This window comes from Ahaetulla prasina, chromosome 2, assembly GCF_028640845.1.
Source record: "Ahaetulla prasina isolate Xishuangbanna chromosome 2, ASM2864084v1, whole genome shotgun sequence".
Taxonomy (NCBI): Eukaryota; Metazoa; Chordata; class Lepidosauria; order Squamata; family Colubridae; genus Ahaetulla; species Ahaetulla prasina.
Window position 1 is genome coordinate 90788851 of NC_080540.1, and position 14814 is coordinate 90803664.

The window sequence follows — 14814 nt, forward strand, 5'->3', positions numbered from 1 at the left end:
TCATGTCGTTGCAGGATACTAAATGTAGGCATTGGTCATAAAGTCATTTTTTTCAACACCATTTTAACTTTGAACGATCATTGAATAAGGCAGTCAGTAAGCAAGGTCTATCTATAGCAGCATCTGTCTAGAGTGCACATCCCAGATTTCTGACATCTGTCACACCACTGCCACTTACCCATTCTGCCCACTGCCACCTTCTATCCCATGGCTTCTTTCCCACATCAAGCAAGAAGCAACCAATAGTTCTAGCTTACTGTATCTGTGGTCTTTGACCACAGTCTTGTGGCACTGACACAATAGAATAAAATCCCAAAGTCCTGAATGTCCAACTTAGTTCTTTTCTCTTCCTGCTACCAAAATCACTTTCAGAATTTGAGTCCTATAGTTTAAGCCAGTGGAGGAAAATCAAGAGAAGGCAGCTTAGGGAAGGAAAAAGTAAAAGCAACCTGACTGGGTAACACTGTCAGAGCCTATAACGAGGAGGGGATAAAAAAGGGAAGTGGGGGAAGAAAAGGTGGTTGAAGTGAGTGAAATAGACCATAGCAGGCTTAATTGTTCCTGAAAATATAGGGGCTACAATAATCAAAAAAATCAATATGTGACTAAAACACTTGTTCAGGTACAGCAAGAACATGGTATCCAGCTCCAGTTTTATATGCAAATCCTCCAAAGGGAACCTTCCAAAATTAATCATAACATACCATTTGAAACTCTTGATTTAGTGTGATTGACAAGATCCCTCTCCTCCAAAAATGGCAAACAGGCATATTAAATACAGATGTTGTAAATCAGTTGGTCACTATTACTGCCCTGTGATAAGAGTTGGATATCTAATCTCGAGAAATTGACTATTGGTGTTCAAATTACCTGGTATAGAATGTCTAAGATGCAAAAATAAAACTTTATGAAAGTTAATGATTGATAGATTTGTAGAAAAAACTACATAGTGTTTTGCAATGTAATGTGATATATTTTGGCACTTGGATCATAGCAATAATTTGACTAAGGTTCAAACTGCATACTGCTTATATATAAATGTCTTAGAACAGCTGTTTGGAAATAGTAGCCATCTCATTCTTTATACATTTTAAAGTATTAAGTGAGGCTGCAATGTCCAATAAACTTAGAACATTGTAAAGAAACAGGCAAATTGATTAAGCCTCATGAGTGTCTCATGTGATGGTCTTGTGCTATAACATTGTGTTAAAGAATATGTAAACAATTTTTCCCTTACTAAACTATTTAGTATATTTTGTTAATTGAAGTTGCTGTGAGGAGAGCAAATCCCAGATTAGGGTGATAGTTTAAGACATAATGAGCATATTTATAGAAGCAAAGTTATAAATGCATTCCTATAAGATTTAATGAAAACATTTTTCATGCTGCCCTACATAAGTAGGATTATAATCCATCATAAGTACCAGGATACAGCTTTGGCTAGGATGCAATTTTGCCAATAATGGTGCTTTCTTGGCAGTGAAAAATGATCCCCTGAAATCAGTTCAGGCGATCTGAGAGTTGATTGCGGCAGAAATTTGTTTTCTCTAGCTTTGTCTATAATTGAATAAAAAGCTTTTTTAGGACCACAGTAAAATACTGGGAATATGGGGAAATATTTTAAAGAACTAATGCTACACCAAGGTGCAGGTGCAATGACCTAAAGACTAAGGGTCACAGGTCATGGTTTATTTTAATAGTATATAGGGGAAAGGAATAAATGAAATTGAGAAATGCATGGCAATAGAAAGAAAATTGAAAGATCACTGTAGGAATCCAATTAAAACATCACTGATAGATGGCTCTCCAGTCAACGTATCCAGTGACAATAACAATCTCTAGTTAGATTGTTGAATTGTTCAATCTGCCACCTATTATTTTGTGTCATGCCCTATCGGATGACAGAGAGTAGGCATTGAATAACTTCTTTGTGACAGTATTTTAAAAATGTTAAGTACTATCGTCTTCCTTAGATTTTGGAAGAATAAGCCTTCAAAATTCTTTCATTTATCCTCCATGATTTCTCAAAGTTCATGAGGGGAAGGGAATCAGGAATGAAAAATTCTCAGTTTTCTTTACAGAAGTCAACAAGGTAAATGGCTGTTTGGTTTATCCATAACATTAGCAAACTATATTCCGCCAGTGCAAGAGAATGAGAAAATTTTTCAGAAAAGTATTTGATGTGTCGTTTGAACCAAGTGAACAGAACCAACACCAGTTGTATAATACATCCAAACTCATGTTAAATTTAACGATTCACTTCAAATTAGAACTGACGTATGGCGTTGTAAATCTTTATTTTTAATATCGAAAGGTTAGCTTGATCTGTAATGAGGATTGCACAAATGATTTTGGAGTGAATAGTTTTAGTTCTATATAGACAGGATAAATAAGTAAATAAATTCATTCATTCTTTTATTCATTTCCCCCAAGTTTGTGGAGTCTGATTTCTAGTTCTATACAGACAATATAAATCCATCCACTTTTCCTAGATTCATTTTTTTTTCAGTTAAAAATATAAGTCTTTAAGCATAATATTATCCTTGTAGGAAGCATAATACTGAAGGAAAATCAAACATTGAAATTTTTAGTTTAAGCATGAGAAAATATTCATGGTAACTGGTTTCTATGTCACCCAATCACTGCAATCTAACATGTTTGTCCTTTTTTTAAAGATCTTTGATAATATAAAAAAGTATTTTTATCAAAACCAGAAGAGGGCACCATCCTTCCTTTCTCAGAATAGGTCCCCAGTTCAATTCCGGAAACTAAGAGCTTGCATAGCAACTGAATCCTGGAAAGTCTTCAAGTCTGCCAAAATTAATTAAAGCTAATGCTGGTGGCTCCTTTTCTGGCTGCCGTCCTTACTTAGATTAATAAAACCAGATCAATACCAGACAATTGGTATATAAAGCAAGATTTTTTTTCTCATTCGTAAGGAAGGAAATAAATTTGATCCTTCCAATTATAAACCTTTTGTCATTTGGCAGCAAGTGGTGTGTTTCTCCCAGAGACTGTCATGTGGTGGTGAGTCAAGTACCACCTTTATAAAGTTATAGAGTTAACATAAAAGAGGTTTTTGGGTGGAGTATAGTCTTAGCTAAGCAATGTAAAATTGTGTGTTAGTCTATTGCTGGGAATCCAGAGCTGAATCTAGGTTGCTCGATGGCCAAAATATTCTCTGATAGCATCCAATTTAATATTTTATTTGATATTAATCCAAAATATTATTTGCTAATTAGATATAAAATATTAATTGGGTGACATTAGCAGGATCACATTTGTATATACTGTGAGGTAGTAAAATTAAGCCAGCCTTCTGAAACATAAGGAATTATTTATAGCAGTGAAAAGAGACGCTAACACAGAGACCCTCACCAAGCAGATTTTAGAGCAGTAACTCTGGTAAAATTAAATCTTTGCTTGGAATTTTGTTGCTTTTCAACTGAACTTTACTTTGGGGGTTTCTCTTTAATTTGGAAGCTAATCAGGAAGGGAATAATTTATTAGCAGGATGTAACAGATATTGCTTAGAAGTGTTTTGAATAAGCTACAGCAGTGTTTATCCCAGGCCTTAAGAGGAATTAAGTTGCTACTATTTGTAGAATAGAAGAAAAAAAAGGAAGTATCTGGTGAATAAATTTTGTAACTAAAATGGTATTTTGGATTGTATGATTCCTCTATATACCATTGTTGGAAAAACACGATTTTAATTATTTCTTGAAAAATAAATATGAAACAAATATTTCTATTTAACACTAATGTTTGTTAAATATGTTGTGAGCTAAGAAATTTCTTATTCACTTTGATCAATCCAAAACAGTTTCTTATGATGTAATAAGCATATTTGTTTTTAAAGTTATATTTAACTGAGAATATTATAAGACTTCTTATAAGCTTTATTTTCCAGTGTTTTCCGGTGAATATATCCAAATGTAGTTTGAATATTTTTCTGATTTTCCACCAATTTTTGTATCGAATAATATTAAATACAGCATAATTCCAGGATGAATTTACATGGAATAAAAACAAAACATTGGCAACACATTGTTAATCACATTCCTTTTTATTTCTCTCCTCGTTTCTGACCGTTTTTATTGTTCCTTCTTTTGTAGGTGGCCATTTTTTCCACCGTAATTCTCTCTCCCCTCGGAGCCTGGTCTACGAGAATGATTTCTCTTCGATCGAGCCTGTCTTGGACATCTACGATGAGAACAAGACCTGAAAGGGAATCTGCATTCTTCTTGCTTTGCTCTCTTTCCCTTTCCCTTTTCCGTTTCTCATTCCTATTGTTGTGTACTCCTTCCATGGATGTCCTTTCTCTGAAGAAGAGCTGCCTTTTTCCAGAACTTGTGCCTGGCTGCCAGGCTGCAAAGGTGAAGCTCAGCTGAGGCAATATCTGAGGATGACGTCTCTGAACAGATGAAGTATGTGCACAAGGTCGGCTGTTGGAGGTTGCCGAGTTGACAAAATTACCATTAGCAGTGCCAACGTGATGGTGTCAGTATGCTAGAGATTTTGCCCTACTCCGTTTTAATTTTGTACAACAGTCCTGTCTCTTGAGTAGGCACGTGATAGTTCTCTTATTTTCCAAACCAATAAATTACCGTGTTTGCCAGCTTACTTGCCTGATGCAGGAGCTGATAGGCTAACTGCCCAAAGTACTCCAGTTACTGTTAATTTTGTCCTTAATCTCACATTGAACACTTCCATTCCAAAGGGATCTACAATATATATATCAACTATATATATATAGTTGTATGTATATATGTGTATGTGTGTGTGTGTGTATATATATATATATATATATATATACATACACACACACACACACACACATATATTAGTAGTTGATGTTGCTGTTTAACAAAACAAGCTATCACAACAGCAGCATAGCAACCTATGACATTTTCCTGGATTTGGAGGATTTTTTTTCACATCCTATTGTGGCTAAATGTGGCCAGAAGTTGCTTGGTGAGAAAGGAACAACAGACACAGAAAGTGACATTTTTACAGCCTTTTACTGACTTTCAAAGATTCCGTTGAGATTTATAAAACCCAATCTTTGAGCGCGACATGATTAAGACTTCTTAAGAAGAATCCAGGAATCAAAAATATATATTATTGCTTGATTTTTACGATATGTGTTCTTTTTTCACTCAGATTTTTAAGAAGCCAACTATGTTGGGGTTATATACTTAAAAAAAAAAATCTGGAAGCTTCCTTCCGACATGTTTTTACTTGAGGTAACTGTATTCGCAAAGCAACACTTTTCTGAAGCTAATTCTGTTCCTGAGATCACTATTGTGAAGCACGTGAGGAAGACAGGCAGCTGGGGCATTAAATGCTGGAGGAAATCAGTTTTGATTAGAATGGTGAGACACGGTAAAAAAAAAAAGTATTCTGACGCAAAAACGGACAGGTAAAAGGACAAAAACAATCATGTTTTTAAAGCAGCCAATATGCTGCTTCAGCAAAAAAGCAAAAACAAAAACCCAATCTGAACTATGTTATGGGGCTCCTTAGTTTTTCCTGCTAAGGAAGCTCTGTAAAATAAGTGACAAATGTCATTTTTCCCGATTGCAAATTTGAGCTCTATAGATCAAGGGTCTCCAACCTTGGTCCCTTTAAGCCAAGCTTTGCTGGCTGAGGAACTCTGGGAATTGAAATCCACAAGTCTTAAAGGGACCAAGGTTGGAGACCCCTGCTATAGATATAAAAATTATACGTTATGTGAAAACAAGCTTGATTCTATATGACGCTTGATTGATGGGGGGAAAAACTGAAACTAATAGAAAGGTAAGATATGTTATGTGCGTGACTTGTTGCTTAGACAGCTTAAGCTGTAAATGAAGAGACATTATGGGGGGAGGGGTTTCTACAAAGGTTGGGCTTTCAAAATAACCAGTTCTGCCCTGGAATGTAGTCATGCTGAAACTTCAATGCAAAAAATGTGAAATTAGCTCTGGACTCTTTGCTAAGTGGAATGCTTAGCCAGTGTTAGGAGGGCCATTCTATAGAGCTGATCATTCTTGACTGGTTGATATATAGAATTTTAAGGATTTAGCACTGGCAGTGTGGACGTATATGTACATGTATGTGCCAGGTAATTTCAATATACTCCATTAGCCATAAAAAAAAACCCTCCCAACAAAATTATTTTAGAAGCACAGTTTTGACATATTATGAATTAACATTTAAATGGTTAGGGTGGAGGTTAATAGTATTGAGGACAGATGTTAAGACCCTTGTGATATTACTTGAATAGACAGACAGAAAAACCCTGCACTTTTTTTCTTTTCAGACTGCCAGTATCCTGTAGTTATATTTATCTATCAATAAGAGACAGTGTTATCTTATGTGAAGTGCTCTCTTTTGGTAAAGTGTGTTAGTGCATAGCTGCAGTTGTGATAATTCTAAAAAAATTCAGCACCTTTCCTATTAGTTATAAATCTACAATTATTGATTACCAACACCATTGGCATACCTTATGTTTTTTTTTAAAACCTTATGTTTTAAACATAATCTAGCTAAACTTATTTTTAACCAACAGTTGACCATGTGGAGACCTGACCTGAATTATTATGATAATGAGAACATTAACATCTTTAAAAGTCATTGAAACTTTAATAAGATTAGTGGGATAATTAAAATGTCTTGTATTGGAATAGCTCCACACAGTTGACTCATTCCTGAAAATACATACATATCTTTGGAAACAAACTCATATAAGGAACTTTAAGAAAAGAGAGATCCAGAATTTTTTCCATTTCAATTCCATTAAACCTAACCATTGAGAAGATTTAGGTATAACTAATATATTTTTGATCGGGACAAGGCAGCATTTTTTAAAGAGGAGGAGGTCATTTCACAGTATGAATTGTAAATTCAAAAAATGTGTTTTTAACAGATATGGAAATTTTCTATATCCCATGTAGGATATAGGATTTAACTTTTGTGCTGGAATCATTCTATATGGACAATTAGGCAATTATAGTTTGGGCTACTATCTAATCTCATGATCCCCAATTGTGTATGTGTGCAATTTACTCCATAAATTGAACTTTTATGTGCCGTATACCAGATAATACCAAAACACAATCTCATCTCTATTTTCTATTGGCAATGGCATGCTGGGATCTTGGAGCAGAAGAGTCCTTCCCAGGCTTAGATCTTCTGAAACTGGAAATACTAGGGACAGAGTTTTCATGCAAAGACCTTTGCTTTACCGCTAAACTCTAATTCTGTCTGGTTTCTTTTGCAGATAGGTAGGCTATAGAGATCACTACAAGTTGTAGCTACTTTGATTGCTGCCCAAGTCATTAAAAGCAGCATTATCTGGAATTGAAAGTTCTAAGATTAAGACATGAAATCTTTAATAATTCTAGTTGCCTGTCAACTCATTTTGGTCAAGATTTATAATACAGATGTTTTCATATCCTGAGATTTGATGTATTTATTTATTTATTAAATTTATTGGCCATCTTATCACAGGGTATTTATTTATTTTATTTATTTTATTTGCATTTATATCCCGCCCTTCTCCGAAGACTCAGGGCGGCTTACATTGTGTTAAGCAATAGTCTTCATCCATTTGTATATTATATACAAAGTCAACTTATTGCCCCCCCAACAATCTGGGTCCTCATTTTACCTACCTTAGTTAACTTAGGTAACTCTAGTTGGCTTACAATATTAAATTGATAAAATTATATAAATAAAATGCTACAATAACACAGAAATACAAAATACAATACATAGCCTTAGCTAAAAGATGGTGTGGGAGAGAGTAGGATGGAGGGGGGGGGAAGGTGGGATCTATTATATGTGACACATAAAGTGTTGTTTCCTGAAGCAGTTTTTTCACTGTAACAAAAAAGCTGTGTTTTGTTTTACAGGCAGTGCAATGCACTTGTCTAATCCAGTGAACAAGAGTCCTTAGCCAGCTTCAAATTTTGGGAAAGCATTTTATGGACATTTCGGCATAACTACTTTTAACCCCTAGGTTATACTATTAGAAATTGAAGAAAGGGATTCAAGAAGATTGGTTAACTGTTAGACATTATGCTGTTGTGATAACTATGTGGAGTCTTTCAAAAAATATTGCAGTAAATGTAGCACTTAGTTATACTAAGAGCATATGCACCAAGACAAATTCCTTGTGTGTCCAATCACACTTGGCCAATAAATTCTATTCTATTCTATTCTATTCTATTCTATTCTATTCTATTCTATTCTATTCTATTCTATTCTATTCTATTCTAATAGTCTGAATTTTGCAATGTTCCCAAACTACACAATTGTCAAGGGCAGCCCCAAGAAGACCCATTGCCTGAGGCCTACTTGTCTGCTCTCCACCATCCATTTCCCTGGCAGTGTTAACACCACCCCTCCTCCTCCAGCTGGACACTCAATAGATGTTGCTGAGAGGGCATTCCCAAAGTGGAATGTTTATTCTGAAGGACCATGCCTTTAGGCCCAATAATATTGCTGCTTTGAGGACAGGTAAGTGGCAGCAGATGGAAACCTGAACTACCTCTTCTGCAGAGGTGGGTTTCAGCAGGTTCTGACCAGTTCTGGAGAACCGGTAGCGGAAATTTTGAATAGTTCAGAGAACCAGTAGTAAAAATTCTGACTGGCCCAGCCCACATCTATTCTCTGCCTCCCAAGTCCCAGCTGATCGATTTTGCAATAACCTTCCCCTGGATTGGGGAGGGAATGGAGATTTAACAGTATCCTTCCCCAGCCACACCCACAGAACTGGTAGTAAAAAAATTTGAAACCCACCACTACTCTTCTCCCAGTCTGCTGCTTTCCTAACTGGAGTGCAAGGCTGGAGAAGACAGAGGCCTAAAAATGCTGGTGCACAGCAGAAGCATGTAACTTTTTTCTGGCCAAGGACTGAACCTGACTTTTGAATGGCATGCTGGAACCTACCCTGCAGGAACTAGATGGCAGTTGGATAATTTAAATTTGAATTAATATAATTTTAATTAATTAATTGCAGATATGTCCTCTCTCGTGCAGTTCATACTTTTCCCCTTCTGACACATTAAGCATACAGTTTGGCATAAACATTTGCAAGATTATGGGTCAGCATCCCAAAGCCTGAGGCCTGCCTGGTCTATATGATGTAGCATTACCATACAAATTGTTTGTTTGTTTGTTTATTTATTTTGTCAAGAATGTATTAGGTAATAAGTATAAGCATGGATTGGATACATAAAATAGATGCAAATAGAGGAAACATTTGGACAGGGATGGTAGGCACGCTGGTGCGCTTATGCACGCCCCTTACAGACCTCTTAGGAATGGGGTGAGGTCAACAGTAGCCCGTCTTAGGTTAAAATTTTGAGGGTTTGGGGATGAAACCACAGAGTCAGGTAGTGCATTCCAGGCATTGACCACTCTGTTGCTGAAGTCATATTTTCTGCAATCGAGTTTGGTGTGGTTTACCTTAAATTTGTATCTATTGTGTGCTTGTGTATTGTTGTGGTTGAAGATGAAGTAGCCATTAACAGGTAGGACGTTGTGTTTCAATCCATAATAACTTTGCATTTCCTCTTTTTTGCACTATGAAAGTATATGGTACAACTGCTGTTACAGCAAATTGTGGGTCTCTTCACATGTTGACCAAGGCACACAGATTTCCCACTTATTCAACATGTGCAAAAACTATTTTGTGCAGAAATAAGTTCACCCAACCTGTGTCTTGTGATTTTCCTGGGCATCTCTCTGAAGCTCCTTTTCCATTTTATATGGATGGCCAAGAGGAAGGGTATATGCCTTTTCTTGTGGGTATTTCAGGCCTTCCACATAGCTTTTTTACAGTATCAGAAAGGGACTTTTATTAAGAAAGTTCATTTCATATGTTAATTTCCAGAAGGGTGATTCAAATCATTGTAATTTAATAACCTGAAGAGTTATAAATATAAAATGATGACAGCTTCTGAAGAATGTAAAAAAGAATATTAATCGCACATCCCAAATATTTATATACTGTAGAATAAAAATACATTCTGTGTTCTAGATATTTGAAACGGCAATTCCCATGACATCTTATTTGCCCTGTTAGCTGGTACTGATGGATGTTGAAGCTGAACCATCTGGAGGGGCATCAGGCTGTCTAGCTTACTTTGCTGGAATTCTCCACATGTCCCTCCTAAGTATATGGTAGAAAATTGAAATAAAGTAAGATTACTATATGATTAATTCATATTGAATAAATGCCATTTCAGCATAGCCTCCATAAATGGCTCCTAATTACAATTTTCAAAAATGTAGAGGAATCAATTTTTCTGTATTCAGAAATAGATTGTTGCCCCCAAAAATTGAGATATAACTGGCAAATCAGTTGTTCCACAGCCATGTGTTTTTATATAGTAAAATGAAAGCTTAAAAGTTTCAAGCCAGTGGCATAGCAAACCATGGCTATATCCACAGAATATCTGCTTATGTTATTTTTATTGTCATGCTTTCCCAAAAGTATTCTGACAAATACGGTGCAGCAAATGCTAAGGATTTAATTAGCAATCTCTATTGCTTTCCTAGTCATCAACACTCAGCTTTATATCAAAAAGAGATATAAAGTGGTGCAGTCTAATTTTAACAAAGATGAATCATTATATAATTCAGTGAATGTTAAAAATGTACAGTCTTAATGCATATAATCTAGCCACCTGAACTGTTTGATTTTTAATTGAAATCTTTACAAAATTTCCATGAGTTCATTTTCGATAGTCACATTACAATGTGTTCTGTTTACGGATTTTTCTAATTAATCCTGCTACTTAATTTTTCCTTTTCCCTCAATACATGTTCCAATTTATACTATTCTCCCTTGCATTGTATACACCTGTATTAATACTGTTCCTCACAGATGTTATTTGTCATTCAGTTTCTATCCAAAGGATATAGAATGAAAGTGGGAGAAAGTGTAGGAAATAGTGTTTCCCAGGGCTGTCATGTTGAAAGGGTCAATACAGCTTCCATCTTATTGTAAGCATGAGAAGCATAAAGCAGGATTCTGTTATAGGAAGGGTGGGAGAAAATGTATTGGAAGGAAGCTTAGGTGGGGGAAAAGGGCTGCAACTGCACTTGTCAGAGAGCAATAAATGGGAGTAGTTACAGTCTATGCTGTGATCAAGCTTCCGTATTAACTGTGTTGTAATGAGTGTCTTGGGAAGCAGTCAACACTGCATTCATTTGTATTTCTGGAGCTAGATGAAGGCCTGAAGAAGCATCGTGGATGTTCCATTATTGTCAGTTGTTTACAGTGACCTCTAGCAGGGAAGGACAGGTCAAATCTTCTGTGTCCCAATTATTTCCCAGTGGTTTAACACAGATTTCCCCAACCAGACAATGTACAGAGGGTTGCATTACAATCTCCAGCATCTCCAACTAATCCAACTGGAAGTTGGGGGGTGGGGTAAGTAATACTTTTAACAGCTGCTCATTTATTCTTATATATGGTTTCATTAAAAAGCAAATCAGGTTTATAGCATCTCAATAGAAAGAGTCTCTCTTGACACTGCAATGCTCTTTGTCAATTGAACTATAGCTTTGTCTTTGTTTTGCCTTCTTGCTTATTAACTTGCCCCCTTGTTATTTCACTACATCAATCTATATTATCCATGGCCTTGAAGATATTTTTATTAAGGACTATTAGAGGGGTGAAATGCACTTACCTTCCCTACCGGTTCGCAAATGTGCACGCACCGCACGCACTCTCGCTTCGCTCGCTCGTGCCGTCGTCTGCATATGTGCAAAGCCTTCTGCGCATGCACAGAGATTTAAAACGTCACAAAAAAGCGACGTCATGACGTCCGTGCAGGTGGGCAGAGCCTTCCGTAGCTGCCACTACTGGTTCACCTGAGCCGGATAGAACGGACTGAATTTCACCCCTGGACTATTATGCTAAGTGAAATTGCTAAAGATATTGGTACAAAATCTTACGTTGACAAGGCAACGGTGTGATTTTGGTGTCCATTCAGAAGCTGAACAGTTGCAATGAAACATTAGCAATGTATGTCTACTGTCCTGCTATTTCCAGGGATGAGTGGAAAGGATTTTGTGCATTCTTTCAATTCTTTTTATACTTGATGCATATAGTCTTAAGTGTGCACTCTAGTTGTACAGAAGCAACCTAGCTGCAGAAATTGCTGCTGCAGACTTGCACATGAAGTTAAAGTGAGCAAAAAGTGTCTCAGAGAGAACTATACTCACTTATGAGGGCTATTATATCTGGGGCTAGGCAGGAAACCAAGATAACAGTGGGAAAGACAAGGGAGCAGATATGCATTGATCCGTAAGTTTACATATCCACATAGTTCCGGAGGACTTGCTGCTCTTAGGTCTATCCCCACGTATGTTTGCATTATCCTCAATTTTAGAAGACTACATGCCCACAGACTGCAACCTTAATCATGCTGTTTGGTTATTTTAGTTCAATGTATTAATAAGTTCAATGTAATACATTTGTCCAGATGTAATTATTGGAGAAAACTATTTTTCTTCACTTAAAAAGATAGTACTAGATAGATTATATTCAATTGCAGAAGAACTCAAAGCTTATTGGCAATAAGCCAGCAGTGTAAAAGTCCAGATATGGGCTGAAACTTAACACAATCCTCTCATGAGCTGTTAGACGTATTAATGGATTTGCTGGAAGAGGAGTTCTGGTTCACTTTTCCCACTGTCCAAAATATAAGAAAATAAACCCTAAGGTGTGACTTACATGCCCCGGGTTGGATATAAACAGAAAATACTTTATTCCATCAGTTGTTCTAAATTTATATTCAGTGCTTTTATTTACTCATATGTAATATAGTTATAATACCTACCTCACAAGAATTGTGTGAGACTTCATTCATATTTATGAAGACTGGCAAGCTTTTTGCATGGATGGTGCTATGTAAACGCTTGTATGTGTGACCGTTTTGAAGATGTCGGCTTGTTCGCTCATGTTCTGGTTGACCCTTTTTTCCCCTTATAGATGTCAGGCATTCTGAGGTGCTGAATCATATTAATGAAAGCTTTGTGAAAATATCTTTTTGTATATTTACTTGAATTGTCTTCCTTTCTCTCGATTCTTTCTGTGTTTGTTCACTTATGCTTGATTAGTCTGCTTATAGCTCTCGACTTTTGTGCATCCAAGTGACAGAATCGAAGGGAATATAATTTCAAGAGGATGTTCTTAATGCACTTAATTGATGTAGTCCTAATGTTTCCCGGATGCCTACATTAGTTTTAAGAGTTGAATGATTTATCTCCTTGGAATTGCTGGTGTTATCCATAATTGAATTTTAGCGATGGCTAACTAATAAATATGTGATCTTTCAAATAAATAGATTTCTAAAACTGCATGTTTTAATTGCATTGAAAACCAGTGCTTAAATTATAGAGGAAAGGTCAAGGGTCTGCATGAAATCTAAAACCCCACCTTTTGACTTCACCAATTTTATGGAATCAGGGGTCTTCTTTGCAGTTCTTCCCAGAACAGCAGATGAAATACAGTCCTCACTTCCCCCACTGTAATTTAAGCACTGCTGGTGGCTCCAGGGAGAGGGTGAAAAAAAACCTTAAAATGCCCAGCTATCACATTTGCTAACAAGTTAGCGAGGCTGATCTGCATCGACTAAAAGCACATATACAATAGCTGTCACTTATGCAGCTCTGTAGCTTGGTGAAACGAGTGGCCATTTTTCAAGCAGTGAAGCAAATCTTAATTTGAATGGCTTTGATTTCCCTTTCCAAAAAAACTTCTTGTCTTAGTTATAGCCAAGGAGTGGGGGAAAATGATTTTGCTATAGTTATGATGGTGGTAGTGGTGGTTAGCATAATGTTATTTGTTCCAGGAAAAATTAACCTCAGTCTGGCATTACCCAGGCACTATATAAGAAGGTTTGCCAGCTTTTGTATCCGTCGGCTTCTGTGCCTTTATTAGTTTCACCTAGGCCTTGTAGTTCAATTGCTACCCTTTGTCCTGGTGTAAATCTGTGGGGATGAAAGAGAGTTGCAAAAACTGAATTCTTCCCTGCTGTTAATAACTGAAACCACACTGAGATTTACCAAGAAAACGTGGAGAATAAATAGGCAATTTCTCTGTGATTGTGGAAAATCAGCATTTGTGGGATTTTTATTTTTATTTTTATTTTGTGATACGCAGCCATCAGAATGAAGCATTTGTTTCACTGCACTCCTGTTTTCTCTACATCTGTACATTTGTCACTGAAGTGATTCAAGTTTCACACTAAGCCTTACGTCAGGGAAAAAACATCTTTCAGAAGTGCACAAAAGCTAGAAGTATCTCAGTTATTGAGCAGCTTGCAGCAAAAGAAATGGTTTATCAGGAAGATGCCCTTTCTGTGCCATTTAAGGGCTATGCATTCAAATGCTTTTAAGATTTGTGGCTTTAAATAAGAAACGGGCATTCTGTTACAAATATACAAAGGATTGGTTTAAAATGTCAGACCCATTTCAGTGATTGTGCTGAACCATGATTCGAGCATATGTAACATCTTAAGTCCTAGCTCTTTTCCCAAACAAGATTCAGCAGATAGCTATGTACTTAAGGGTGTTATGTCTGCTCAGGATTTCCAAATACAGGTCAACATTAACTATGCACAAAATAAAAAAAAAAAGTAAAAAAGAATGTTGAGAAGAATATTGGAGTGAGCGGATTTGACAAGTGGAAGTTATTAAAATACCAAATGCTGAGCGCGTAAAATACAACGACAGGGCTTATGTAATTGAATAATTTATTGCCATATTGTGAGTTATACTGATGAGAACAATGAAGAAGTTGAACGATCC